Raw genomic sequence first — 25,421 nt, forward strand, 5'->3', positions numbered from 1 at the left:
CATAGGTTTTGACCAGCTGATTTGGCCATAAAACACATTGGGCCAAAAAAATTCCAAGCAATGTCAATTTTCAGTATTTTGTTTGAAATGCATAAATTGTAACGTGAGCGTGCAAAATTTTACATGGTATAAGAGCATATTTTTACTCTCGCGCGAGGGCGAGTCTTTTAAAAGTAATGTACATAGACATAAGCTAGTAAGGATATAAATGAAAGCGGAGTAACTCAAATGCCTACGACCATACCATGTTGAATGCACCGATTCTCGTCCGATCACCGAAGTTAAGCAACATTGGGCCTGGTTAGTACTTGGATGGGAGACCGCCTGGGAACACCAGGTGGTGTAGGCTTTTATTTAAAGCAAAAGTAATTCTTTTACTTTTATGCGCTAAGAGTTATTGCTGTTTAAAGTTCGGTGATGTCAAAAAGTTAAGCCTAATCGAGCTGGTGCAAAAATTTCCAATGGGTCAAATTTTGGCCAAAACAAAAGAAAACCGAAAAATTTCTTTTGCAGTATCATTTTTGTGTACAATCAGCTGCTGATAGGTCAAAAATAATGGAGATAACTTTTGAGGTCTTTGAGTTATAGCCTTTTGAATTTCGGTGATGTCAAAAAAATAAGCCCAATCGAGCCTGGTGAATTGCGCGAACGGCCATAACTTGCCCAAAAATTTTAAAATATCCAAATTTTATTATTTGGATCACGAGATCATAGTCAAATCTTGGGGGACTGAGAAAATGAACCAATTTCGTCGGTCCAACACAAAGTTATAAGCTTTTGAAATCTCGGTGATACCAAAAAGTTAAGCTTAATCGAGCGTGAAGCAAAAAATGAAATTTTCAAAATTTTTGTTTTTTTTTCGTTCAAAGTTCATTTTTTTCATCTTGTTTCATAAATTTAAGCTCAGGAAAATTCCAACGAGCCCAAAACGACGTTTGTAGCTCAAGTGTACGTGGAGTAATCATCAGTTGAAAATTTGGGGGGACACGAATTTCGGCCATTTTGGACGAAAATCGGCCTAAAAGCTAACTTTTAAGTTAGTGCAAATTTTTTTCAAGAGAATTGGGCTGCCCTCCGCTGTCGCAGAGTGCATTCAAAGAAAACTTATCAAATAGATTTGAATACTTACCTATTTAATAAGTTTATCACAACAATTAGGCTAAAAGCAACTGACAGTATCCTGGCTGGTATTCAATCATATGCCACTTACAGTGGATGTGCGGCTATCATGCCATAGATGGTCATTCAAGGCACCTTGTACACGCTCCATAGGTTTTGACCAGCTGATTTGGCCATAAAACACATTGGGCCAAAAAAAATCCAAACAATGTCAATTTTCAGTATTTTGTTTGAAATGCATAAATTATAACGTGAGCGTGCAAAATTTTACATGGTATAAGAGCATGTTTTTACTCTCGCGCGAGGGCGATTGTTTTAAAAGTAATGTACATAGACATAAGCTAGTAAGGATATAAATGAAAGCGGAGTAACTCAAATGCCTACGACCATACCATGTTGAATGCACCGGTTCTCGTCCGATCACCGAAGCTAAGCAACATTGGGCCTGGTTAGTACTTGGATGGGAGACCGCCTGGGAACACCAGGTGTTGTAGGCTTTTATTTAAAGCAAAAGTAAAACTTTTACTTTTATGCGCTAAGAGTTATTGCTGTTTAAAGTTCGGTGATGTCAAAAAGTTAAGCCTAATCGAGCGTGGTGCAAAAATTTTCAACGGGTCAAATTTTGGCCAAAACAAAAGAAAACGGAAAAATTTCTTTTGCAATATCATTTTTGTGTACAATCAGCTGCTGATAGGTCAAAAATAATGGAGATAACTTTTGGGGTCTTTGAGTTATAGCCTTTTGAATTTCGGTGATGTCAAAAAAATAAGCCCAATCGAGCCTGGTGAATTGCGCGAACGGCCATAACTTGCCCAAAAATTTTAAAATTTCCAAATTTTATTATTTGGATCACAAGATCATAGTCAAATCTTGGGGGACTGAGAAAATGAACCAATTTCGTCGGTCCAACACAAAGTTATAAGCTTTTGAAATCTCGGTGATACCAAAAAGTTAAGCCTAATCGAGCGTATTGCAAAAAATGAAATTTTCAAAATTTTTGTTTTTTTTTCATTCAAAGTTCATTTTTTTCATCTCGTTTCATAAATTTGAGCTCAGGACAATTCCAACGAGCCCAAAACGACGTTTGTAGCTCAAGTGTACGTGGAGTAATCATCAGTTGAAAATTTGGGGGGACCCGAATTTCGGCCATTTTGGACGAAAATCGGCCTAAAAGCTAACTTTTAAGTTAGTGCAAATTTTTTTCAAGAGAATTGGGCTGCCCTCCGCTGTCGCAGAGTGCATTCAAAGAAAACTTATCAAATAGATTTGAATACTTACCTATTTAATAAGTTTATCACAACAATTAGGCTAAAAGCAACTGACAGTATCCTGGCTGGTATTCAATCATATGCCACTTACAGTGGATGTGCGGCTATCATGCCATAGATGGTCATTCAAGGCACCTTGTACACGCTCCATAGGTTTTGACCAGCTGATTTGGCCATAAAACACATTGGGCCAAAAAAAATCCAAACAATGTCAATTTTCAGTATTTTGTTTGAAATGCATAAATTATAACGTGAGCGTGCAAAATTTTACATGGTATAAGAGCATGTTTTTACTCTCGCGCGAGGGCGATTGTTTTAAAAGTAATGTACATAGACATAAGCTAGTAAGGATATAAATGAAAGCGGAGTAACTCAAATGCCTACGACCATACCATGTTGAATGCACCGGTTCTCGTCCGATCACCGAAGCTAAGCAACATTGGGCCTGGTTAGTACTTGGATGGGAGACCGCCTGGGAACACCAGGTGTTGTAGGCTTTTATTTAAAGCAAAAGTAATTCTTTTACTTTTATGCGCTAAGAGTTATTGCTGTTTAAAGTTCGGTGATGTCAAAAAGTTAAGCCTAATCGAGCGTGGTGCAAAAATTTTCAACGGGTCAAATTTTGGCCAAAACAAAAGAAAACGGAAAAATTTCTTTTGCAATATCATTTTTGTGTACAATCAGCTGCTGATAGGTCAAAAATAATGGAGATAACTTTTGGGGTCTTTGAGTTATAGCCTTTTGAATTTCGGTGATGTCAAAAAAATAAGCCCAATCGAGCCTGGTGAATTGCGCGAACGGCCATAACTTGCCCAAAAATTTTAAAATTTCCAAATTTTATTATTTGGATCACAAGATCATAGTCAAATCTTTGGGGACTGAGAAAATGAACCAATTTCGTCGGTCCAACACAAAGTTATAAGCTTTTGAAATCTCGGTGATACCAAAAAGTTAAGCCTAATCGAGAGTATTGCAAAAAATGAAATTTTCAAAATTTTTGTTTTTTTTCATTCAAAGTTCATTTTTTTCATCTCGTTTCATAAATTTGAGCTCAGGACAATTCCAACGAGCCCAAAACGACGTTTGTAGCTCAAGTGTACGTGGAGTAATCATCAGTTGAAAATTTGGGGGGACCCGAATTTCGGCCATTTTGGACGAAAATCGGCCTAAAAGCTAACTTTTAAGTTAATGCAATTTTTTTTCTTGCAATTTTCAGAGAATTGGGCTGCCCTCCGCTGTCACAGAGTGCATTCAAAGAAAACTTATCAAATAGATTTGAATACTTACCAATTTAATAAGTTTATCACAATAATTAGGCTAAAAGCAACTGACAGTATCCTGGCTGGTAATCAATCATATGCCACTTACAGTGGATGTGCGGCTATCATGCCATAGATGGTCATGCAAGGCACCTTGTACACGCTCCATAGGTTTTGACCAGCTGATTTGGCCATAAAAAACATTGGGCCAAAAAAATTCCAAACAATGTCAATTTTCAGTATTTTGTTTGAAATGCATAAATTATAACGTGAGCGTGCAAAATTTTACATGGTATAAGAGCATATTTTTACTCTCGCGCGAGGGCGAGTGTTTTAAAAGTAATGTACATAGACATAAGCTAGTAAGGATATAAATGAAAGCGGAGTAACTCAAATGCCTACGACCATACCATGTTGAATGCGCCGGTTCTCGTCCGATCACCGAAGTTAAGCAACATTGAGCCTGGTTAGTACTTGGATGGGAGACCGCCTGGGAACACCAGGTGTTCTAGGCTTTTATTTAAAGCAAAAGTATTTCTTTTACTTTTATGCGCTAAGAGTTATTGCTGTTTAAAGTTCGGTGATGTCAAAAAGTTAAGCCTAATCGAGCGTGGTGCAAAAATTTTCAATGGGTCAAATTTTGGCCAAAACAAAAGAAAACCGAAAATTTTTTTTTGCAGTATCAATGTTGTGTACAATCAGCTGCTGATAGGTCAAAAATAATGGAGATAACTTTTGGGGTCTTTGAGTTATAGCCTTTTGAATTTCGGTGATGTCAAAAAAATCAGCCCAATCGAGCCTGGTGAATTGCGCGAACGGCCATAACTTGCCCAAAAATTTTAAAATTTCCAAATTTTATTATTTGGATCACAAGATCATAGTCAAATCTTGGGGGACTGAGAAAATGAACCAATTTCGTCGGTCCAACACAAAGTTATAAGCTTTTGAAATCTCGGTGATACCAAAAAGTTAAGCCTAATCGAGCGTGGTGCAAAAAATGAAATTTTCAAAATTTTTGTTTTTTTTTTCTTTCAAAGTTCATTTTTTTCATCTTGTTTCATAAATTTGAGCTCAGGACAATTCCAACGAGCCCAAAACGACGTTTGTAGCTCAAGTGTACGTGGAGTAATCATCAGTTGAAAATTTGGGGGGACCCAAACTTCGGCCATTTTGGACGAAATTCGGCCTAAAAGCTAACTTTTCAGTTAGTGCAATTTTTTTTCTTGCATTTTTCAATAGAATTGGGCTGCCCTCCGCTGTCGCAGAGTGCATTCAAAGAAAACTTATCAAATAGATTTGAATACTTACCTATTTAATAAGTTTATCACAACAATTAGGCTGAAAGCAACTGACAGTATCCTGGCTGGTATTCAATCATATGCCACTTACAGTGGATGTGCGGCTATCATGCCATAGATGGTCATTCAAGGCACCTTGTACACGCTCCATAGGTTTTCACCAGCTGATTTGGCCATAAAACACATTGGGCCAAAAAAATTCCAAACAATGTCAAGTTTCAGTATTTTGTTTGAAATGCATAAATTATAACGTGAGCGTGCAAAATTTTACATGGTAAAAGAGCATATTTTTACTCTCGCGCGAGGGCGAGTGTTTTAAAAGTAAGGTACATAGACATAAGCTAGTAAGGATATAAAAGAAAGCGGAGTAACTCAAATGCCTACGACCATACCATGTTGAATGCACCGGTTCTCGTCCGATCACCGAAGTTAAGCAACATTGGGCCTGGTTAGTACTTGGATGGGAGACCGCCTGGAAACACCAGGTGTTGTAGGCTTTTATTTAAAGCAAAAGTAATTCTTTTACTTTTATGCGCTAAGAGTTATTGCTGTTTAAAGTTCGGTGATGTCAAAAAGTTAAGCCTAATCGAGCGTGGTGCAAAAATTTTCAATGGGTCAAATTTTGGCCAAAACAAAAGAAAACCGAAAAATTTCTTTTGCTTAATCAATCTTGTGTACAATCAGCTGCTGATAGGTCAAAAATAATGGAGATAACTTTTGGGGTCTTTGAGTTATAGCCTTTTGAATTTCGGTGATGTCAAAAAAATAAGCCCAATCGAGCCTGGTGAATTGCGCGAACGGCCATAACTTGCCCAAAAATTTTAAAATTTCCAAATTTTATTATTTGGATCACAAGATCATAGTCAAATCTTGGGGGACTGAGAAAATGAACCAATTTCGTCTGTCCAACACAAAGTTATAAGCTTTTGAAATCTCGGTGATACCAAAAAGTTAAGCCTAATCGAGCGTGGTGCAAAAAACGAAATTTTCAAAATTACTGTTTTTTTTCGTTGAAAGTTCATTTTTTTCAACTCGTTTCATAAATTTGAGCTCAGGACAATTCCAACGAGCCAAAAACGACGTTTGTAGCTCAAGTGTACGTGGAGTAATCATCAGTTGAAAATTTGGGGGGACCCGAATTTCGGCCATTTTGGACGAAAATCGGCCTAAAAGCTAACTATTCAGTTAGTGCAATTTTTTTTCTTGCATTTTTCAAGATAATTGGGCTGCCCTCCGCTGTCGCAGAGTGCATTCAAAGAAAACTTATCAAATAGATTTGAATACTTACATATTTAATAAGTTTATCACAACAATTAGGCTAAAAGCAAATGACAGTATCCTGGCTGGTATTCAATCATATGCCACTTACAGTGAATGTGCGGCTATCATGCCATAGATGGTCATTCAAGGCACTTTGTACACGCTCCATAGAGTTTGGCCAGCTGATTTGGCCATAAAACACATTGGGCCAAAAAAATTCCAAACAATGTCAATTTTCAGTATTTGGTTTGAAATGCATAAATTATAACGTGAGCGTGCAAAATTTTACATGGTGTAAAGCCATATTTTTACTCTCGCGCGAGGGCGAGTGTTTTAAAAGTAATGTACATAGACATAAGCTAGTAAGGATATAAATGAAAGCGGAGTAACTCAAATGCCTACGACCATACCATGTTGAATGCACCGGTTCTCGTCCGATCACCGATGTTAAGCAACATTGGGCCTGGTTAGTACTTGGATGGGAGACCGCCTGGGAACACCAGGTGTTGTAGGCTTTTATTTAAAGCAAAAGTAATTATTTTACTTTTATGCGCTAGGAGTTATTGCTGTTTAAAGTTCGGTGATGTCAAAAAGTTAAGCCTAATCGAGCGTGGTGCAAAAATTTTCAATGGGTCAAATTTTGGCCAAAACAAAAGAAAACCGAAAAATTTCTTTTGCAGTATCAATTTTGTGTACAATCAGCTGCTGATAGGTCAAAAATAATGGAGATAACTTTTGGGGTCTTTGAGTTATAGCCTTTTGAATTTCGGTGATGTCAAAAAAATAAGCCCAATCGAGCCTGGTGAATTGCGCGAACGGCCATAACTTGCCCAAAAATTTTAAAATTTCCAAATTTTATTATTTAGATCACAAGATCATAGTCAAATCTTGGGGGACTGAGAAAATTAACCAATTTCGTCATTCCAACACAAAGTTATAAGCTTTTGAAATCTCGGTGATACCAAAAAATTAAGCCTAATCGAGCGTGGTGCAAAAAATGAAATTTTCAAAATTTTTGTTTTTTTTTCGTTCAAAGTTCATTTTTTTCATCTTGTTTCATAAATTTTAGCTCAGGACAATTCCAACGAGCCCAAAACGACGTTTGTAGCTCAAGTTTACGTGGAGTAATCATCAGTTGAAAATTTGGGGGGACCCGAATTTCGGCCATTTTGGACGAAAATCGGCCTAAAAGCTAACTATTCAGTTAGTGCAATTTTTTTTCTTGCATTTTTCAAGATAATTGGGCTGCCCTCCGCTGTCGCAGAGTGCATTCAAAGAAAACTTATCAAATAGATTTGAATACTTACCTATTTAATAAGTTTATCACAACAATTAGGCTAAAAGCAAATGACAGTATCCTGGCTGGTATTCAATCATATGCCACTTACAGTGAATGTGCGGCTATCATGCCATAGATGGTCATTCAAGGCACTTTGTACACGCTCCATAGGGTTTGACCAGCTGATTTGGCCATAAAACACATTGGGCCAAAAAAATTCCAAACAATGTCAATTTTCAGTATTTTGTTTGAAATGCATAAACTATAACGTGAGCGTGCAAAATTTTACATGGTGTAAGAGCATATTTTTTTTCTCGCGCGAGGGCGAGTGTTTTAAAAGTAATGTACATAGACATAAGCTAGTAAGGATATAAATGAAAGCGGAGTAACTCAAATGCCTACGACCATACCATGTTGAATGCACCGGTTCTCGTCCGATCAGCGAAGTTAAGCAACATTGGGCCTGGTTAGTACTTGGATGGGAGACCGCCTGGGAACACCAGGTGTTGTAGGCTTTTATTTAAAGCAAAAGTAATTCTTTTACTTTTATGCGCTAGGAGTTATTGCTGTTTAAAGTTCGGTGATGTCAAAAAGTTAAGCCTAATCGAGCGTGGTGCAAAAATTTTCAATGGGTAAAATTTTGGCCAAAACAAAAGAAAACCGAAAAATTTCTTTTGCAGTATCAATTTTGTGTACAATCAGCTGCTGATAGGTCAAAAATAAGGGAGATAACTTTTGGGGTCTTTGAGTTATAGCCTTTTGAATTTCGGTGATGTCAAAAAAATAAGCCCAATCGAGCCTGGTGAATTGCGCGAACGGCCATAACTTGCCCAAAAATTTTAAAATTTCCAAATTTTATTATTTAGATCACCAGATCATAGTCAAATCTTGGGGGACTGAGAAAATGAACCAATTTCGTCATTCCAACACAAAGTTATAAGCTTTTGAAATCTCGGTGATACCAAAAAATTAAGCCTAATCGAGCGTGGTGCAAAAAATGAAATTTTCAAAATTTTTGTTTTTTTTTTCTTCAAAGTTCATTTTTTTCATCTTGTTTCAAAAATTGTAGCTCAGGAAAATTCCAACGAGCCCAAAACGACGTTTGTAGCTCAAGTTTATGTGGAGTAATCATCAGTTGAAAATTTGGGGGGACCCGAATTTCGGCCATTTTGGACGAAAATCGGCCTAAAAGCTAACTATTCAGTTAGTGCAATTTTTTTTCTTGCATTTTTCAAGATAATTGGGCTGCCCTCCGCTGTCGCAGAGTGCATTCAAAGAAAACTTATCAAATAGATTTGAATACTTACCTATTTAATAAGTTTATCACAACAATTAGGCTAAAAGCAAATGACAGTATCCTGGCTGGTATTCAATCATATGCCACTTACAGTGAATGTGCGGCTATCATGCCATAGATGGTCATTCAAGGCACTTTGTACACGCTCCATAGGGTTTGACCAGCTGATTTGGCCATAAAACACATTGGGCCAAAAAAATTCCAAACAATGTCAATTTTCAGTATTTTGTTTGAAATGCATAAACTATAACGTGAGCGTGCAAAATTTTACATGGTGTAAGAGCATATTTTTACTCTCGCGCGAGGGCGAGTGTTTTAAAAGTAATGTACATAGACATAAGCTAGTAAGGATATAAATGAAAGCGGAGTAACTCAAATGCCTACGACCATACCATGTTGAATGCACCGGTTCTCGTCCGATCACCGAAGTTAAGCAACATTGGGCCTGGTTAGTACTTGGATGGGAGACCGCCTGGGAACACCAGGTGTTGTAGGCTTTTATTTAAAGCAAAAGTAATTCTTTTACTTTTATGCGCTAGGAGTTATTGCTGTTTAAAGTTCGGTGATGTCAAAAAGTTAAGCCTAATCGAGCGTGGTGCAAAAATTTTCAATGGGTAAAATTTTGGCCAAAACAAAAGAAAACCGAAAAATTTCTTTTGCAGTATCAATTTTGTGTACAATCAGCTGCTGATAGGTCAAAAATAATGGAGATAACTTTTGGGGTCTTTGAGTTATAGCCTTTTGAATTTCGGTGATGTCAAAAAAATAAGCCCAATCGAGCCTGGTGAATTGCGCGAACGGCCATAACTTGCCCAAAAATTTTAAAATTTCCAAATTTTATTATTTAGATCACAAGATCATAGTCAAATCTTGGGGGACTGAGAAAATGAACCAATTTCGTCATTCCAACACAAAGTTATAAGCTTTTGAAATCTCGGTGATACCAAAAAATTAAGCCTAATCGAGCGTGGTGCAAAAAATGAAATTTTCAAAATTTTTGTTTTTTTTTCGTTCAAAGTTCATTTTTTTCATCTTGTTTCAAAAATTTTAGCTCAGGACAATTCCAACGAGCCCAAAACGACGTTTGTAGCTCAAGTGTACGTGGAGTAATCATCAGTTGAAAGTTTGGGGGGACCCGAATTTCGGCCATTTTGGACGAAAATCGGCCTAAAAGCTAACTTTTAAGTTAGTGCAATTTTTTTTCTTGCATTTTTCAAGAGAATTGGGCTGCCCTCCGCTGTCGCAGAGTGCATTCAAAGAAAACTTATCAAATAGATTTGAATACTTACCTATTTAATAAGTTTATCACAACAATTAGGCTAAAAGCAACTGACAGTATCCTGGCTGGTATTCAATCATATGCCACTTACAGTGGATGTGCGGCTATCATGCCATAGATGGTCATTCAAGGCACCTTGTACACGCTCCATAGGTTTTGACCAGCTGATTTGGCCATAAAACACATTGGGCCAAAAAAATTCCAAACAATGTCAATTTTCAGTATTTTGTTTGAAATGCATAAATTATAACGTGAGCGTGCAAAATTTTACATGGTATAAGAGCATATTTTTACTCTCGCGCGAGGGCGAGTGTTTTAAAAGTAATGTACATAGACATAAGCTAGTAAGGATATAAATGAAAGCGGAGTAACTCAAATGCCTACGACCATACCATGTTGAATGCACCGGTTCTCGTCCGATCACCGAAGTTAAGCAACATTGGGCCTGGTTAGTACTTGGATGGGAGACCGCCTGGGAACACCAGGTGTTGTAGGCTTTTATTTAAAGCAAAAGTAATTCTTTTACTTTTATGCGCTAAGAGTTATTGCTGTTAAAAGTTCGGTGATGTCAAAAAGTTAAGCCTAATCGAGCGTGGTGCAAAAATTTTCAATGGGTCAAATTTTGGCCAAAAACAAAAGAAAACCGAAAAATTTCTTTTGCAGTATCAATTTTGTGTACAATCAGCTGCTGATAGGTCAAAAATAAAGGAGATAACTTTTGGGGTCTTTGAGTTATAGCCTTTTGAATTTCGGTGATGTCAAAAAAATAAGCCCAATCGAGCCTTGCGCGAACGGCCATAACTTGCCCAAAAATTTTAAAATTTCCAATTTTTTTTGTTTGGATCACAAGATCATAGTCAAATCTTGGGGGACTGAGAAAATGAACCAATTTCGTCGGTCCAACACAAAGTTATAAGCTTTTGAAATCTCGGTGATACCAAAAAGTTAAGCCTGATCGAGCGTGGTGCAAAAAATGAAAATTTCAAAATTTTTGTTTTTTTTTTCGTTCAAAGTTCATTTTGTTTCATCTTGTTTCATAAATTTGAGCTCAGTACAATTCCAACGAGCCCAAAACGACGTTTGTAGCTCAAGTTTACGTGGAGTAATCATCAGTTGAAAATTTGGAGGGACCCGAATTTCGGCCATTTTGGACGAAAATCGGCCTAAAAGCTAACTTTTCAGTTAGTGCAATTTTTTTTCTTGCCTTTTTCAAGAGAATTGGGCTGCCCTCCGCTGTCGCAGAGTGCATTCAAAGAAAACTTATCAAATAGATTTGAATACTTACCTATTTAATAAGTTTATCACAACAATTAGGCTAAAATCAAACTGACAGTATCCTGGCTGGTATTCAATCATATGCCACTTACAGTGGATGTGCGGCTATCATTCCATAGATGGTCATTCAAGGCACCTTGTACACGCTCCATAGGTTTTGACCAGCTGATTTGGCCATAAAACACATTGGGCCAAAAAAATTCCAAACAATGTCAATTTTCAGTATTTTGTTTGAAATGCATAAATTATAACGTGAGCGTGCAAAATTTTACTTGGTATAAGAGCATATTTTTACTCTCGCGCGAGAGCGAGTGTTTTAAAAGTAATGTACATAGACATAAGCTAGTAATGATATAAATGAAAGCGGAATAACTCAAATGCCTACGACCATACCATGTTGAATGCATCGGTTCTCGTCCGATCACCGAAGTTAAGCAACATTGGGCCTGGTTAGTACTTGGATGGGAGACCGCCTGGGAACACCAGGTGTTGTAGGCTTTTATTTAAAGCAAAAATAATTCTTTTACTTTTATGCGCTAAGAGTTATTGCTGTTTAAAGTTCGGTGATGTCAAAAAGTTAAGCCTAATCGAGCGTGGTGCAAAAATTTTCAATGGGTCAAATTTTGGCCAAAACAAAAGAAAACCGAAAAAATTCTTTTGCAGTATCAGTTTTGTGTACAATCAGCTGCTGGTAGGTCAAAAATATTGGAGATAACTTCTGGGGTCTTTGAGTTATAGCCTTTTGAATTTCGGTGATGTCAAAAAAATAAGCCCAATCGAGCCTGGTGAATTGCGCGAACGGCCATAACTTGCCCAAAAATTTTAAAATTTCCAAATTTTATTATTTGGATCACAATATCATAGTCAAATCTTGGGGGACTGAGAAAATGAACCAATTTTGTCGGTCCAACACAAAGTTATAAGCTTTTGAAATCTCGGTGATACCAAAAAGTTAAGCCTAATCGAGCGTGGTGCAAAAAATGAAATTTTCAAAATTTTTGTTTTTTTTTTCGTTCAAAGTTCATTTTTTTCATCTTGTTTCATAAATTTGAGCTCAGGACAATTCCAACGAGCCCAAAACGACGTTTGTAGCTCAAGTGTACGTGGAGTAATCATCAGTTGAAAATTTGGGGGGACCCGAATTTCGGCCATTTTGGACGAAAATCGGCCTAAAAGCTAACTTTTCAGTTAGTGCAATTTTTTTTCTTGCACTTTTCAAGAGAATTGGGCTGCCCTCCGCTGTCGCAGAGTGCATTCAAAGAAAACTTATCAAATAGATTTGAATACTTACCTATTTAATAAGTTTATCACAACAATTAGGCTAAAATCAAACTGACAGTATCCTGGCTGGTATTCAATCATATTCCACTTACAGTGGATGTGCGGCTAACATTCCATAGATGGTCATTCAAGGCACCTTGTACACGCTCCATAGGTTTTGACCAGCTGATTTGGCCATAAAACACATTGGGCCAAAAAAATTCCAAACAATGTCAATTTTCAGTATTTTGTTTGAAATGCATAAATTATAACGTGAGCGTGCAAAATTTTACATGGTATAAGAGCATATTTTTACTCTCGCGGGAGAGCGAGTGTTTTAAAAGTAATGTACATAGACATAAGCTAGTAATGATATAAATGAAAGCGGAATAACTCAAATGCCTACGACCATACCATGTTGAATGCATCGGTTCTCGTCCGATCACCGAAGTTAAGCAACATTGGGCCTGGTTAGTACTTGGATGGGAGACCGCCTGGGAACACCAGGTGTTGTAGGCTTTTATTTAAAGCAAAAATAATTCTTTTACTTTTATGCGCTAAGAGTTATTGCTGTTTAAAGTTCGGTGATGTCAAAAAGTTAAGCCTAATCGAGCGTGGTGCAAAAATTTTCAATGGGTCAAATTTTGGCCAAAACAAAAGAAAACCGAAAAAATTCTTTTGCAGTATCAGTTTTGTGTACAATCAGCTGCTGGTAGGTCAAAAATATTGGAGATAACTTCTGGGGTCTTTGAGTTATAGCCTTTTGAATTTCGGTGATGTCAAAAAAATAAGCCCAATCGAGCCTGGTGAATTGCGCGAACGGCCATAACTTGCCCAAAAATTTTAAAATTTCCAAATTTTATTATTTGGATCACAAGATCATAGTCAAATCTTGGGGGACTGAGAAAATGAACCAATTTCGTCGGTCCAACACAAAGTTATAAGCTTTTGAAATCTCGGTGAAACCAAAAAGTTAAGCCTAATCGAGCGTGGTGCAAAAAATGAAATTTTCAAAATTTTTGTTTTTTTTTTCGTTCAAAGTTCATTTTTTTCATCTTGTTTCATAAATTTGAGCTCAGGACAATTCCAACGAGCCCAAAACGACGTTTGTAGCTCAAGTGTACGTGGAGTAATCATCAGTTGAAAATTTGGGGGACCCGAATTTCGGCCATTTTGGACGAAAATCGGCCTAAAAGCTAACTTTTAAGTTAGTGCAATTTTTTTTCTTGCATTTTTCAAGAGAATTGGGCTGCCCTCCGCTGTCGCAGAGTGCATTCAAAGAAAACTTATCAAATAGATTTGAATACTTACCTATTTAATAAGTTTATCACAACAATTAGGCTAAAATCAAACTGACAGTATCCTGGCTGGTATTCAATCATATGCCACTTACAGTGGATGTGCGGCTATCATGCCATAGATGGTCATTCAAGGCACCTTGTACACGCTCCATAGGTTTTGACCAGCTGATTTGGCCATAAAACACATTGGGCCAAAAAAATTCCAAACAATGTCAATTTTCAGTATTTTGTTTGAAATGCATAAATTATAACGTGAGCGTGCAAAATTTTACTTGGTATAAGAGCATATTTTTACTCTCGCGCGAGGGCGAGTGTTTTAAAAGTAATGTACATAGACATAAGCTAGTAATGATATAAATGAAAGCGGAATAACTCAAATGCCTACGACCATACCATGTTGAATGCATCGGTTCTCGTCCGATCACCGAAGTTAAGCAACATTGGGCCTGGTTAGTACTTGGATGGGAGACCGCCTGGGAACACCAGGTGTTGTAGGCTTTTATTTAAAGCAAAAGTAATTCTTTTACTTTTATGCGCTAAGAGTTATTGCTGTTTAAAGTTCGGTGATGTCAAAAAGTTAAGCCTAATCGAGCGTGGTGCAAAAATTTTCAATGGGTCAAATTTTGGCCAAAACAAAAGAAAACCGAAAAATTTCTTTTGCAGTATCAATTTTGTGTACAATCAGCTGCTGATAGGTCAAAAATAATGGAGATAACTTTTGGGGTCTTTGAGTTATAGCCTTTTGAATTTCGGTGATGTCAAAAAAATAAGCCCAATCGAGCCTGGTGATTTGCGCGAACGGCCATAACTTGCCCAAAAATTTTAAAATTTCCAAATTTTTTTATTTGGATCAAAAGATCATAGTCAAATCTTGGGCGACTGAGAAAATGAACCTATTTCGTCGGTCCAACACAAAGTTATAAGCTTTTGAAATCTCGGTGATACCAAAAAGTTAAGCCTGATCGAGCGCGGTGCAAAAAATGAAAATTTCAAAATTTTAGTTTTTTTTTCGATCAAAGTTCATTTTTTTTTCACCTTGTTTCATCAATTTGAGCTCAGTACAATTCAAACGAGCTAAAATGACGTTTGTAGCTCAAGTTTACGTGGAGTAATCATCAGTTGAAAATTTGGGGGAACCCGAATTTCGGCCATTTTGGACGAAAATCGGCCTAAAAGCTAACTTTTCAGTTAGTGCAATTTTTTTTCTTGCACTTTTCAAGAGAATTGGGCTGCCCTCCGCTGTCGCAGAGTGCATTCAAAGAAAACTTATCAAATAGATTTGAATACTTACCTATTTAATAAGTTTATCACAACAATTAGGCTAAAATCAAACTGACAGTATCCTGGCTGGTATTCAATCATATGCCACTTACAGTGGATGTGCGGCTATCATGCCATAGATGGTCATTCAAGGCACCTTGTACACGCTCCATAGGTTTTGACCAGCTGATTTGGCCATAAAACACATTGGGCCAAAAAAATTCCAAACAATGTCAATTTTCAGTATTTTGTTTGAAATGCATAAATTATAACGTGAGCGTGCAAAATTTTACTTGGTATAAGAGCATATTTTTACTCTCGCGCGAGGGCGAGTGTTTTAAAAGTAATGTACATAGACATAAGCTAGTAATGATATAAATGAAAGCGGAATAACTCAAATGCCTACGACCATACCATGTTGAATGCATCGGTTCTCGTCCGATCACCGAAGTTAAGCAACATTGGGCCTGGTTAGTACTTGGATGGGAGACCGCCTGGGAACACCAGGTGTTGTAGGCTTTTATTTAAAGCAAAAGTAATTCTTTTACTTTTATGCGCTAAGAGTTATTGCTGTTTAAAGTTCGGTGATGTCAAAAAGTTAAGCCTAATCGAGCGTGGTGCAAAAATTTTCAATGGGTCAAATTTTGGCCAAAACAAAAGAAAACCGAAAAAATTCTTTTGCAGTATCAGTTTTGTGTACAATCAGCTGCTGATAAGTCAAAAATAATGGAGATAACTTCTGGGGTCTTTGAGTTATAGCCTTTTGAATTTCGGTGATGTCAAAAAAATAAGCCCAATCGAGCCTGGTGAATTGCGCGAACGGCCATAACTTGCCTAAAAATTTTAAAATTTCCAAATTTTATTATTTGGATCACAAGATCATAGTCAAATCTTGGGGGACTGAGAAAATGAACCAATTTCGTCGGTCCAACACAAAGTTATAAGCTTTTGAAATCTCGGTGATACCAAAAAGTTAAGCCTAATCGAGCGTGGTGCAAAAAATGAAATTTTCAAAATTTTTGTTTTTTTTTCGTTCAAAGTTCATTTTTTTCATCTTGTTTCATAAGTTTGAGCTCAGGACAATTCCAACGAGCCCAAAACGACGTTTGTAGCTCAAGTGTACGTGGAGTAATCATCAGTTGAAAATTTGGGGGGACCCGAATTTCGGCCATTTTGGACGAAAATCGGCCTAAAAGCTAACTTTTAAGTTAGTGCAATTTTTTTTCTTGCATTTTTCAAGAGAATTGGGCTGCCCTCCGCTGTCGCAGAGTGCATTCAAAGAAAACTTATCAAATAGATTTGAATACTTACCTATTTAATAAGTTTATCACAACAATTAGGCTAAAAGCAACTGACAGTATCCTGGCTGGTATTCAATCATATGCCACTTACAGTGGATGTGCGGCTATCATGCCATAGATGGTCATTCAAGGCACCTTGTACACGCTCCATTGGTTTTGACCAGCTGATTTGGCCATAAAACACATTGGGCCAAAAAATTCCAAACAATGTCAATTTTCAGTATTTTGTTTGAAATGCAGAAATTATAACGTGAGCGTGCAAAATTTTACATGGTATAAGAGCATATTTTTACTCTCGCGCGAGGGCGAGTGTTTTAAAAGTAATGTACATAGACATAAGCTATTAAGGATATAAATGAAAGCGGAGTAACTCAAATGCCTACGACCATACCATGTTGAATGCACCGGTTCTCGTCCGATCACCGAAGTTAAGCAACATTGGGCCTGGTTAGTACTTGGATGGGAGACCGCCTGGGAACACCAGGTGTTGTAGGCTTTTATTTAAAGCAAAAGTAATTCTTTTACTTTTATGCGCTAAGAGTTATTGCTGTTTAAAGTTCGGTGATGTCAAAAAGTTTAGCCTAAACGAGCGTGGTGCAAAAATTTTCAATGGGTCAAATTTTGGCCAAAACAAAAGAAAACCGAATTTTTTTTTGCAGTATCAATTTTGTGTACAATCAGCTGCTGATAGGTCAAAAATAATGGAGATAACTTTTGGGGTCTTTGAGTTATAGCCTTTTGAATTTCGGTGATGTCAAAAAAATAAGCCCAATCGAGCCTGGTGAATTGCGCGAACGGCCATAACTTGCCCAAAAATTTTAAAATTTCCAAATTTTATTATTTGGATCACAAGATCATAGTCAAATCTTGGGGGACTGAGAAAATGAACCACTTTCGTCGGTCCAACACAAAGTTATAAGCTTTTGAAATCTCGGTGATACCAAAAAGTTAAGCCTAATCGAACGTGGTGCAAAAAATGAAATTTTCAAAATTTTTGTTTTTTTTTCGTTCAAAATTCATTTTTTTCATCTCGTTTCATAAATTTGAGCTCAGGAAAATTCCAACGAGCCCAAAACGACGTTTGTAGCTCAAGTGTACGTGGAGTAATCATCAGTTGAAAATTTGGGGGGACCCGAATTTCGGCCATTTTGGACGAACATCGGCCTAAAAGCTAACTTTTAAGTTAGTGCAATTTTTTTTCTTGCATTTTTCAAGAGAATTGGGCTGCCCTCCTCTGTCGCAGAGTGCATTCAAAGAAAACTTATCAAATAGATTTGAATACTTACCTATTTAATAAGTTTATCACAACAATTAGGCTAAAAGCAACTGACAGTATCCTGGCTGGTATCCAATCATATGCCACTTACAGTGGATGTGCGGCTATCATGCCATAGATGGTCATTCAAGGCACCTTGTTCACGCTCCATAGGTTTTGACCAGCTGATTTGGCCATAAAACACATTGGGCCAAAAAAATTCCAAACAAGGTCAATTTTCAGTATTTTGTTTGAAATGCATAAATTATAACGTGAGCGTGCAAAATTTTACATGGTATAAGAGCATATTTTTACTCTCGCGCGAGGGCGAGTGTTTTAAAAGTAATGTACATAGACATAAGCTAGTAAGGATATAAATGAAAGCGGAGTAACTCAAATGCCTACGACCATACCATGTTGAATGCACCGGTTCTCGTCCGATCACCGAAGTTAAGCAACATTGGGCCTGTTTAGTACTTGGATGGGAGACCGCCTGGGAACACCAGGTGTTGTAGGCTTTTATTTAAAGCAAAACTAATTCTTTTACTTTTATGCGCTAAGAGTTATTGCTGTTTAAAGTTCGGTGATGTCAAAAAGTTAAGCCTATTCGAGCGTGGTGCAAAAATTTTCAATGGGTCAAATTTTGGCCAAAACAAAAGAAAACCGATTTTTTTTGCAGTATCAATTTTGTGTACAATCAGCTGCTGATAGGTCAAAAATAATGGAGATAACTTTTGGGGTCTTTGAGTTATAGCCTTTTGAATTTCGGTGATGTCAAAAAAATAAGCCCAATCGAGCCTGGTGAATTGCGCGAACGGCCATAACTTGCCCAAAAATTTTAAAATTTCCAAATTTTATTATTTGGATCACAAGATCATAGTCAAATCTTGGGGGACTGAGAAAATGAACCAATTTCGTCGGTCCAACACAAAGTTATGAGCTTTTGAAATCTCGGTGATACCAAAAATTTAAGCCTGATCGAGCGTGGTGCAAAAAATGAAATTTTCAAAATTTTTGTTTTTTTTTCGTTCAAAGTTCATTTTTTTCATCTTGTTTCATAAATTTGAGCTCAGGAAAATTCCAACGAGCCCAAAACGACGTTTGTAGCTCAAGTTTACGTGGAGTAATCATCAGTTGAAAATTTGGGGGGACCCGAATTTCGGCCATTTTGGACGAAAATCGGCCTAAAAGCTAACTTTTAAGTTAGTGCAATTTTTTTTCTTGCATTTTTCAAGAGAATTGGGCTGCCCTCCGCTGTCGCAGAGTGTATTCAAAGAAAACTTATCAACTAGATTTGAATACTTACCTATTTAATAAGTTTATCACAACAATTAGGCTAAAAGCAACTGACAGTATCCTGGCTGGTATTCGATCATATGCCACTTACAGTGGATGTGCGGCTATCATGCCATAGATGGTCATTCAAGGCACCTTGTACACGCTCCATAGGTTTTGACCAGCTGATTTGGCCATAAAACACATTGGGCCAAAAAAATTCCAAACAATGTCAATTTTCAGTATTTTGTTTGAAATGCATAAATTATAACGTGAGCGTGCAAAATTTTACATGGTATAAGAGCATATTTTTACTCTCGCGCGAGGGCGAGTGTTTTAAAAGTAATGTACATAGATATAAGCTAGTAAGGATATAAATGAAAGCGGAGTAACTCAAATGCCTACGACCATACCATGTTGAATGCACCGGTTCTCGTCCGATCACCGAAGTTAAGCAACATTGGGCCTGGTTAGTACTTGGATGGGAGACCGCCTGGGAACACCAGGTGTTGTAGGCTTTTATTTAAAGCAAAAGTAATTCTTTTACTTTTATGCGCTAAGAGTTATTGCTGTTTAAAGTTCGGTGATGTCAAAAAGTTAAGCCTAATCGAGCGTGGTGCAAAAATTTTCAATGGGTCAAATTTTGGCCAAAACAAAAGAAAACCGAAAAATTTCTTTTGCAGTATCAATTTTGTGTACAATCAGCTGCTGATAGGTTAAAAATAATGGAGATTACTTTTGGGGTCTTTGAGTTATAGCCTTTTGAATTTCGGTGATTTCAAAAAAATAAGCCCAATCGAGCCTGGTGAATTGCGTGAACGGCCATAACTTGCCCAAAAATTTTAAAATTTCCAAATTTTATTATTTGGATCACAAGATCATAGTCAAATCTTGGGAGACTGAGAAAATGAACTAATTTCGTCGGTCCAACACAAAGTTATAAGCTTTTGAAATCTCGGTGATACCAAAAAGTTAAGCCTAATCGAGCGTGGTGCAAAAAATGAAATTTTCAAAATTTTTGTTTTTTTTTCGTTCAAAGTTCGTTTTTTTCATCTTGTTTCATAAATTTGAGCTCAGGAAAATTCCAACGAGCCCAAAACGACGTTTGTAGCTCAAGTGTACGTGGAGTAATCATCAGTTGAAAGTTGGGGGGACCCGAATTTCGGCCATTTTGGAGAAAATCGGCCTAAAAGCTAACTTTTAAGTTAGCGCAATTTTTTTTCTTGCATTTTTCAAGAGAATTGGACTGCCCTACGCTGTCGCAGAGTGCATTCAAAGAAAACTTATCAAATAGATTTGAATACTTACCTATTTAATAAGTTTATCACTACAATTAGGCTAAAAGCAACTGACAGTATCCTGGCTGGTATTCAATCATATGCCACTTACAGTGGATGAGCGGCTATCATGCCATAGATGGTCATTCAAGGCACCTTGTACACGCTCCATAGGTTTTGACCAGCTGATTTGGCCATAAAACACATTGGGCCAAAAAAATTCCAAACAATGTCAATTTTCAGTATTTTGTTTGAAATGCATAAATTATAACGTGAGCGTGCAAAATTTTACATGGTATAAGAGCATATTTTACTCTCGCGCGAGGGCGAGTGTTTTAAAAGTAATGTACATAGACATAAGCTAGTAAGGATATAAATGAAAGCGGAGTAACTCAAATGCCTACGACCATACCATGTTGAATGCACCGGTTCTCGTCCGATCACCGAAGTTAAGCAACATTGGGCCTGGTTAGTACTTGGGTGGGAGACCGCCTGGGAACACCAGGTGTTGTAGGCTTTTATTTAAAGCAAAAGTAATTCTTTTACTTTTAAGCGCTAAGAGTTATTGCTGTTTAAAGTTCGGTGATGTCAAAAAGTTTAGCCTAATCGAGCGTGGTGCAAAAATTTTCAATGGGTCAAATTTTGGCCAAAACAAAAGAAAACCGAAATTTTTTTTTTGCAGTATCAATTTTGTGTACAATCAGCTGCTGATAGGTCAAAAATAATGGAGATAACTTTTGGGGTCTTTGAGTTATAGCCTTTTGAATTTCGGTGATTTCAAAAAAATAAGCCCAATCGAGCCTGGTGAATTGCGCGAACGGCCATAATTTGCCCAAAAATTTTAAAATTTCCAAATTTTATTATTTGGATCACAAGATCATAGTCAAATCTTGGGAGACTGAGAAAATGAACCAATTTCGTCGTTCCAACACAAAGTTAAAAGCTTTTGAAATCTCGGTGATACCAAAAAGTTAAGCCTAATCGAGCGTGGTGCAAAAAACGAAATTTTCAAAATTTTTGTTTTTTTTTCGTTCAAAGTTCATTTTTTTTCATCTCGTTTCATAAATTTGAGCTCAGGACAATTCAAACGAGCCCAAAACGACGTTTGTAGCTCAATTGTACGTGGAGTAATCATCAGTTGAAAATTTGGGGGGACCCGAATTTCGGCCATTTTGGAGAAAATCGGCCTAAAAACTAACTTTTAATTTAGTGCAATTTTTTTTCTTGCATTTTTCAAGAGAATTGGGCTGCCCTACGCTGTCGCAGAGTGCATTCAAAGAAAACTTATCAAATAGATTTGAATACTTACCTATTTAATAAGTTTATCACTACAATTAGGCTAAAAGCAACTGACAGTATCCTGGCTGGTATTCAATCATATGCCACTTACAGTGGATGTGCGGCTATCATGCCATAGATGGTCATTCAAGGCACCTTGTACACGCTCCATAGGTTTTGACCAGCTGATTTGGCCATAAAACACATTGGGCCAAAAAAATTCCAAACAATGTCAATTTTCAGTATTTTGTTTGAATGGATAAATTATAACGTGAGCGTGCAAAATTTTACATGGTATAAGAGCATATTTTTTACTTTCGCGCGAGGGCGATTGTTTTAAAAGTAATGTACACAGACATAAGCTAGTAAGGATATAAATGAAAGCGGAGTAACTCAAATGCCTACGACCATACCATGTTGAATGCACCGGTTCTCGTCCGATCACCGAAGTTAAGCAACATTGGGCCTGGTTAGTACTTGGATGGGAGACCGCCTGGGAACACCAGGTATTGTAGGCTTTTATTTAAAGCAAAAGTAATTCTTTTACTTTTATGCGCTAAGAGTTATTGCTGTTTAAAGTTCGGTGATGTCAAAAAGTTAAGCCTAATCGAGCGTGGTGCAAAAATATTCAATGGGTCAAATTTTGGCCAAAACAAAAAAAAACCGAATTTTTTTTTTGCAGTATCAATTTTGTGTACAATCAGCTGCTGATAGGTCAAAAATAATGGAGATAACTTTTGGGGTCTTTGAGTTATAGCCTTTTGAATTTCGGTGATTTCAAAAAAATAAGCCCAATCGAGCCTGGTGAATTGCGCGAACGGCCATAACTTGCCCAAAAATTTTAAAATTTCCAAATTTTATTATTTGGATCACAAGATCATAGTCAAATCTTGGGAGACTGAGAAAATGAACCAATTTCGTCGTTCCAACACAAAGTTAAAAGCTTTTGAAATCTCGGTGATACCAAAAAGTTAAGCCTAATCGAGCGTGGTGCAAAAAACGAAATTTTCAAAATTTTTGTTTTTTTTTTCGTCAAAGTTCATTTTTTTTCATCTCGTTTCATAAATTTGAGCTCAGGACAATTCAAACGAGCCCAAAACGACGTTTGTAGCTCAAGTGTACGTGGAGTAATCATCAGTTGAAAATTTGGGGGGACCCGAATTTCGGCCATTTTGGAGAAAATCGGCCTAAAAACTAACTTTTAATTTAGTGCAATTTTTTTTCTTGCATTTTTCAAGAGAATTGGGCTGCCCTACGCTGTCGCAGAGTGCATTCAAAGAAAACTTATCAAATAGATTTGAATACTTACCTATTTAATAAGTTTATCACTACAATTAGGCTAAAAGCAACTGACAGTATCCTGGCTGGTATTCAATCATATGCCACTTACAGTGGATGTGCGGCTATCATGCCATAGATGGTCATTCAAGGCACCTTGTACACGCTCCATAGGTTTTGACCAGCTGATTTGGCCATAAAACACATTGGGCCAAAAAAATTCCAAACAATGTCAATTTTCAGTATTTTGTTTGAAATGCATAAATTATAACGTGAGCGTGCAAAATTTTACATGGTATAAGAGCATATTTTTTACTTTCGCGCGAGGGCGATTGTTTTAAAAGTAATGTACACTGACATAAGCTAGTAAGGATATAAATGAAAGCGGAGTAACTCAAATGCCTACGACCATACCATGTTGAATGCACCGGTTCTCGTCCGATCACCGAAGTTAAGCAACATTGGGCCTGGTTAGTACTTGGATGGGAGACCGCCTGGGAACACCAGGTGTTGTAGGCTTTTATTTAAAGCAAAAGTAATTCTTTTACTTTTATGCGCTAAGAGTTATTGCTGTTTAAAGTTCGGTGATGTCAAAAAGTTAAGCCTAATCGAGCGTGGTGCAAAAATATTCAATGGGTCAAATTTTGGCCAAAACAAAAAAAAACCGAATTTTTTTTTTTGCAGTATCAATTTTGTGTACAATCAGCTGCTGATAGGTCAAAAATAATGGAGATAACTTTTGGGGTCTTTGAGTTATAGCCTTTTGAATTTCGGTGATTTCAAAAAAATAAGCCCAATCGAGCCTGGTGAATTGCGCGAACGGCCATAACTTGCCCAAAAATTTTAAAATTTCCAAATTTTATTATTTGGATCACAAGATCATAGTCAAATCTTGGGAGACTGAGAAAATGAACCAATTTCGTCTGTCCAACACAAAGTTATAAGCTTTTGAAATCACGGTGATACCAAAAAGTTAAGCCTAATCGAGCGTGGTGCAAAAAATGAAATTTTCAAAATTTTTGTTTTTTTTTCGTTCAAAGTTCATTTTTTTCATCTTGTTTCATAAATTTGAGCTGAGGACAATTCCAACGAGCCCAAAACGACGTTTGTAGCTCAAGTGTACGTGGAGTAATCATCAGTTGAAAATTTGGGGGGACCCGAATTTCGGCCATTTTGGAGAAAATCGGCCTAAAAGCTAACTTTTAATTTAGTGCAATTTTTTTTCTTGCATTTTTCAAGAGAATTGGGCTGCCCTACGCTGTCGCAGAGTGCATTCAAAGAAAACTTATCAAATAGATTTGAATACTTACCTATTTAATAAGTTTATCACTACAATTAGGCTAAAAGCAACTGACAGTATCCTGGCTGGTATTCAATCATATGCCAATTACAGTGGATGTGCGGCTATCATGCCATAGATGGTCATTCAAGGCACCTTGTACACGCTCCATAGGTTTTGACCAGCTGATTTGGCCATAAAACACATTGGGCCAAAAAAATTCCAAACAATGTCAATTTTCAGTATTTTGTTTGAAATGCATAAATTATAACGTGAGCGTGCAAAATTTTACATGGTATAAGAGCATATTTTTTACTTTCGCGCGAGGGCGATTGTTTTAAAAGTAATGTACACAGACATAAGCTAGTAAGGATATAAATGAAAGCGGAGTAACTCAAATGCCTACGACCATACCATGTTGAATGCACCGGTTCTCGTCCGATCACCGAAGTTAAGCAACATTGGGCCTGGTTAGTACTTGGATGGGAGACCGCCTGGGAACACCAGGTGTTGTAGGCTTTTATTTAAAGCAAAAGTAATTCTTTTACTTTTATGCGCTAAGAGTTATTGCTGTTTAAAGTTCGGTGATGTCAAAAAGTTAAGCCTAATCGAGCGTGGTGCAAAAATATTCAATGGGTCAAATTTTGGCCAAAACAAAAAAAAACCGAATTTTTTTTTTTGCAGTATCAATTTTGTGTACAATCAGCTGCTGATAGGTCAAAAATAATGGAGATAACTTTTGGGGTCTTTGAGTTATAGCCTTTTGAATTTCGGTGATTTCAAAAAAATAAGCCCAATCGAGCCTGGTGAATTGCGCGAACGGCCATAACTTGCCCAAAAATTTTAAAATTTCCAAGTTTTATTATTTGGATCACAAGATCATAGTCAAATCTTGGGAGACTGAGAAAATGAACCAATTTCGTCTGTCCAACACAAAGTTATAAGCTTTTGAAATCACGGTGATACCAAAAAGTTAAGCCTAATCGAGCGTGGTGCAAAAAATGAAATTTTCAAAATTTTTGTTTTTTTTTCGTTCAAAGTTCATTTTTTTCATCTTGTTTCATAAATTTGAGCTCAGGACAATTCCAACGAGCCCAAAACGACGTTTGTAGCTCAAGTGTACGTGGAGTAATCATCAGTTGAAAATTTGGGGGGACCCGAATTTCGGCCATTTTGGAGAAAATCGGCCTAAAAGCTAACTTTTAAGTTAGTGCAATTTTTTTTCTTGCATTTTTCAAGAGAATTGGACTGCCCTACGCTGTCGCAGAGTGCATTCAAAGAAAACTTATCAAATAGATTTGAATACTTACCTATTTAATAAGT

The 25,421-nt window shown here is 37.0% G+C and overlaps 20 non-coding genes across 20 annotated transcripts; all 20 read left to right on the forward strand.

The window, feature by feature from the left end:
* Positions 1-230: 230 nt before the first annotated feature.
* On the forward strand, positions 231-349 carry LOC134849197 (5S ribosomal RNA). The gene has a single exon (XR_010163235.1). It is a non-coding gene; the product is annotated as a 5S ribosomal RNA (ribosomal RNA).
* Positions 350-1,497: 1,148 nt separating this feature from the next.
* LOC134850197 (5S ribosomal RNA) lies at positions 1,498-1,616 on the forward strand. Its single transcript, XR_010164167.1, has one exon. It is a non-coding gene; the product is annotated as a 5S ribosomal RNA (ribosomal RNA).
* A 1,149-nt stretch (positions 1,617-2,765) lies between these two features.
* LOC134850198 (5S ribosomal RNA) lies at positions 2,766-2,884 on the forward strand. Its single transcript, XR_010164168.1, has one exon. It is a non-coding gene; the product is annotated as a 5S ribosomal RNA (ribosomal RNA).
* A 1,158-nt stretch (positions 2,885-4,042) lies between these two features.
* LOC134849256 (5S ribosomal RNA) lies at positions 4,043-4,161 on the forward strand. The gene has a single exon (XR_010163291.1). It is a non-coding gene; the product is annotated as a 5S ribosomal RNA (ribosomal RNA).
* A 1,161-nt stretch (positions 4,162-5,322) lies between these two features.
* LOC134849060 (5S ribosomal RNA) lies at positions 5,323-5,441 on the forward strand. Its single transcript, XR_010163103.1, has one exon. It is a non-coding gene; the product is annotated as a 5S ribosomal RNA (ribosomal RNA).
* Positions 5,442-6,600: 1,159 nt separating this feature from the next.
* On the forward strand, positions 6,601-6,719 carry LOC134849023 (5S ribosomal RNA). Its single transcript, XR_010163068.1, has one exon. It is a non-coding gene; the product is annotated as a 5S ribosomal RNA (ribosomal RNA).
* Positions 6,720-7,879: 1,160 nt separating this feature from the next.
* Positions 7,880-7,998, forward strand: LOC134849166 (5S ribosomal RNA). Its single transcript, XR_010163204.1, has one exon. It is a non-coding gene; the product is annotated as a 5S ribosomal RNA (ribosomal RNA).
* A 1,160-nt stretch (positions 7,999-9,158) lies between these two features.
* On the forward strand, positions 9,159-9,277 carry LOC134849653 (5S ribosomal RNA). The gene has a single exon (XR_010163667.1). It is a non-coding gene; the product is annotated as a 5S ribosomal RNA (ribosomal RNA).
* Positions 9,278-10,437: 1,160 nt separating this feature from the next.
* LOC134849665 (5S ribosomal RNA) lies at positions 10,438-10,556 on the forward strand. The gene has a single exon (XR_010163679.1). It is a non-coding gene; the product is annotated as a 5S ribosomal RNA (ribosomal RNA).
* Positions 10,557-11,713: 1,157 nt separating this feature from the next.
* Positions 11,714-11,832, forward strand: LOC134849010 (5S ribosomal RNA). Its single transcript, XR_010163055.1, has one exon. It is a non-coding gene; the product is annotated as a 5S ribosomal RNA (ribosomal RNA).
* Positions 11,833-12,994: 1,162 nt separating this feature from the next.
* On the forward strand, positions 12,995-13,113 carry LOC134849011 (5S ribosomal RNA). Its single transcript, XR_010163056.1, has one exon. It is a non-coding gene; the product is annotated as a 5S ribosomal RNA (ribosomal RNA).
* A 1,161-nt stretch (positions 13,114-14,274) lies between these two features.
* On the forward strand, positions 14,275-14,393 carry LOC134849012 (5S ribosomal RNA). Its single transcript, XR_010163057.1, has one exon. It is a non-coding gene; the product is annotated as a 5S ribosomal RNA (ribosomal RNA).
* A 1,162-nt stretch (positions 14,394-15,555) lies between these two features.
* On the forward strand, positions 15,556-15,674 carry LOC134849013 (5S ribosomal RNA). The gene has a single exon (XR_010163058.1). It is a non-coding gene; the product is annotated as a 5S ribosomal RNA (ribosomal RNA).
* A 1,159-nt stretch (positions 15,675-16,833) lies between these two features.
* LOC134849678 (5S ribosomal RNA) lies at positions 16,834-16,952 on the forward strand. The gene has a single exon (XR_010163691.1). It is a non-coding gene; the product is annotated as a 5S ribosomal RNA (ribosomal RNA).
* A 1,158-nt stretch (positions 16,953-18,110) lies between these two features.
* On the forward strand, positions 18,111-18,229 carry LOC134848938 (5S ribosomal RNA). The gene has a single exon (XR_010162988.1). It is a non-coding gene; the product is annotated as a 5S ribosomal RNA (ribosomal RNA).
* A 1,156-nt stretch (positions 18,230-19,385) lies between these two features.
* LOC134849690 (5S ribosomal RNA) lies at positions 19,386-19,504 on the forward strand. The gene has a single exon (XR_010163702.1). It is a non-coding gene; the product is annotated as a 5S ribosomal RNA (ribosomal RNA).
* A 1,157-nt stretch (positions 19,505-20,661) lies between these two features.
* Positions 20,662-20,780, forward strand: LOC134850182 (5S ribosomal RNA). Its single transcript, XR_010164153.1, has one exon. It is a non-coding gene; the product is annotated as a 5S ribosomal RNA (ribosomal RNA).
* A 1,160-nt stretch (positions 20,781-21,940) lies between these two features.
* LOC134848961 (5S ribosomal RNA) lies at positions 21,941-22,059 on the forward strand. Its single transcript, XR_010163009.1, has one exon. It is a non-coding gene; the product is annotated as a 5S ribosomal RNA (ribosomal RNA).
* A 1,160-nt stretch (positions 22,060-23,219) lies between these two features.
* LOC134849702 (5S ribosomal RNA) lies at positions 23,220-23,338 on the forward strand. The gene has a single exon (XR_010163713.1). It is a non-coding gene; the product is annotated as a 5S ribosomal RNA (ribosomal RNA).
* Positions 23,339-24,498: 1,160 nt separating this feature from the next.
* On the forward strand, positions 24,499-24,617 carry LOC134849713 (5S ribosomal RNA). The gene has a single exon (XR_010163724.1). It is a non-coding gene; the product is annotated as a 5S ribosomal RNA (ribosomal RNA).
* Positions 24,618-25,421: the final 804 nt, after the last annotated feature.

Source organism: Symsagittifera roscoffensis, chromosome 6 (genome assembly GCF_963678635.1).
Source record: "Symsagittifera roscoffensis chromosome 6, txSymRosc1.1, whole genome shotgun sequence".
NCBI lineage: Eukaryota > Metazoa > Xenacoelomorpha > Acoela > Convolutidae > Symsagittifera > Symsagittifera roscoffensis.